Here is a 2,477-nt window from a genome sequence, read left to right on the forward strand (position 1 = left end):
CTGTGCAGAGTCAACAGCCTCACACTCTCCTCCTGAGCCGTCTGGGTCCAGTGGTAGGATACAGATAAGGATGGCTGGGGATGGCCCCATATGCACTGAGAGACCTTGGAATAAGGTCTCAGTTTGTCTGAGGCACAGCCCTTCAGTGATCAAGGCTAGGTAAAAAAAAATGATAGGGTAGAAATAGAAGCAATGGATAGAAGTTACAAAGAAGGACATTTAGGTTTAATATCATTTAACAAAAACCTTCTAAACATTTGAAGCTATCCAAAACTAGAATACCTGGGAGGCAGAGAGTCTCCCTTCACTGGAAGTCTTCATGCAGAGGCTAGATAACCACCTGCCACATGTATTTATTTGGAGATCTTTTTAAGGCATAGGTTGGAATAGATTTCAACTTTTAAATTCTGAAATTCGGTGATTCCAGACCTTGGTTTCCTGATCTATGAAATAGGGAGAGTATACAAATTTGTCTCTAAACTCTCTTCTGGTTATAAATCTATAATCTCCAAGATTTTTGAATATCCTAGAACTGCACAAACTCTGTAAGATTCAAGCTTGGAACTATGTGAGTGTCATGGACCCCTTCAGCAGTCTGGTAAAGTGTATTGATTCTTACAAATCATTCCTACATTTATTATAACTGAAGAAAATGCTATATTTCAGTTTGAGGTAGTGAAAATAAAGACACTGTTTTTCCCAATCAAGTTCATAGATTCCCTTAGTCTATCCACAGATCACTTGGGGTCTTAACCCCAGGTTAAGAACTGTTTTAAGCGTCTCCTCGAAGAAGCTGCGGCCGCCAGACCCGGAGTGAGACTGGCCTGCGGCACGGAGTGGAAACCCCATGCGGCCTTGTACAGGGGTTGTGTGGATATCCTCCAGTGGATGCGGGCCTTGGATTTCAGTACTTGCACCCAGGTCACCAGAGAAGCAATCAGTCTGGTGTGTGAGTCTGTGCCAGGGGCCAAGGGGGCTGCACGGAGGAGAAAGCCCTGTAGCCGCCCACTCAGCTCCATACTGGGGAGGAGTAATCTAAAGTTTGTTGGAATGCCCATCATCCTGTTTCTACCAGCAGCCTCCACCTCATGGCTGCAGACTGTAAACAGATCATTGCCAATCACCACATGCAGTCAATCTTATTTGTGTCCTGTGGGGATCCCGACACTGCAGAGTATGTCCCCTATGTTGCCAAAGATCCTGTCAATCAGAGAGCCTGCCACATCCTGGAGTGTCCAGAAGGACCAGCACAGGATGTCATCAGCACCATTGGCCAGGCCTTTGAGCTGTGCTTCAAACAATACCTCAGGAACCCACCCAAGCTTGTCACTCCCCATGACAGGATGGCTGGCTTTGATGGCTCAGCTTGGGATGAGGAGGAAGAGGAGCCACCTGACCATCAGTACTACAATGACTTTCCAGGGAAAGAGCCCCCTCTTGGTGGGGTAGTAGACATGAGGCTTCAGGATGGAGCTGCCCCAGGGGTTCCTCGTCCACGCCCACCCAGTACCCAGACCATCAACCACCTAGGAGCCACTTTGCCCATTGGACAGCTAGCCAGTGGTGACCCTGATATTCAAAAACAGCTCCCAACTCCTGGACCAGATAGAGAACTATTTGATGATCCCTCCTATATCAATATCCAGAACCTGGAAAAAGTCCGGCAAGGAGCTGGTGGTCCTTCTAACCCTACTACTAATGGCAGCGCCCCACGTGACCTCTTTGACATGAAGCCATTTGAAGATGCTCTTCGTTTCCCCCCACCTGCCCCCATAACACCAATGGCTGAGCAGCTCTGAAGGGAGCCCTGGTTCCATGGGAAGTTGAGTAAGCGGGAGGCCGAAGGGCAGCTGAGGCTCAATGGGGACTTCCTGGTTCGGGAGAGTACGACTACCCCAGGCCAGTATGTCCTTACTGGTCTGCAGAGTGGCCAGCCCAAACATTTGCTGCTTGTTAATCCCGAAGGCATGGTTAGGACAAAGGATCACTAATTCGAGAGTCTCAGTCACTTCATCAGCTACCACATGGACAATCACCTACCCATCATCTCTGCAGGCAGTGAGCTATGTCTTCAGCAGCCAGTGGAACAGAAGTTGTAACTGACCTGATCCTGTCCCCAACCCTGTTCCAGCCTCCAGGACACTCCCTTTCGCTTTTCTGGTCCCAGTTCCAACAGTTTTCTGGGGGAAAATGCTATGGCTGCAGCACTCTGTTGTATCTGTGAGTGGCCTGAATCCTACAGTTCAGGACCTGGAGCAGGGATTCATTTTTCTTCTCCTCCGCCAGAGTATTAGTGCCCATGCAGCCTCAAGGCCCTCAGATGGGCCTGGGCAGAATCCCCTAACAGGAGAAAGGAATCTTAGGAACAACTCCAGTGGAATGGGATTTTTCTTCAAAGGAATAAAATTCTGTCCCTCCTCCAGTGTTTAAACCTTGTGCCTTTGACCATGTGCCAGGTCTAAATAAGTTTTATGCAA

General features: G+C 48.6%; 1 pseudogene; it reads left to right on the forward strand.

Moving 5' to 3' along the window:
- The first annotated feature begins 577 nt into the window (after window positions 1–577).
- Window positions 578–2,099, forward strand: LOC118854964 (annotated as a pseudogene).
- The last annotated feature ends 378 nt before the right edge of the window (window positions 2,100–2,477 follow it).

The sequence above is a fragment of the Trichosurus vulpecula genome, chromosome 6 (genome assembly GCF_011100635.1).
Source record: "Trichosurus vulpecula isolate mTriVul1 chromosome 6, mTriVul1.pri, whole genome shotgun sequence".
Taxonomy (NCBI): Eukaryota; Metazoa; Chordata; class Mammalia; order Diprotodontia; family Phalangeridae; genus Trichosurus; species Trichosurus vulpecula.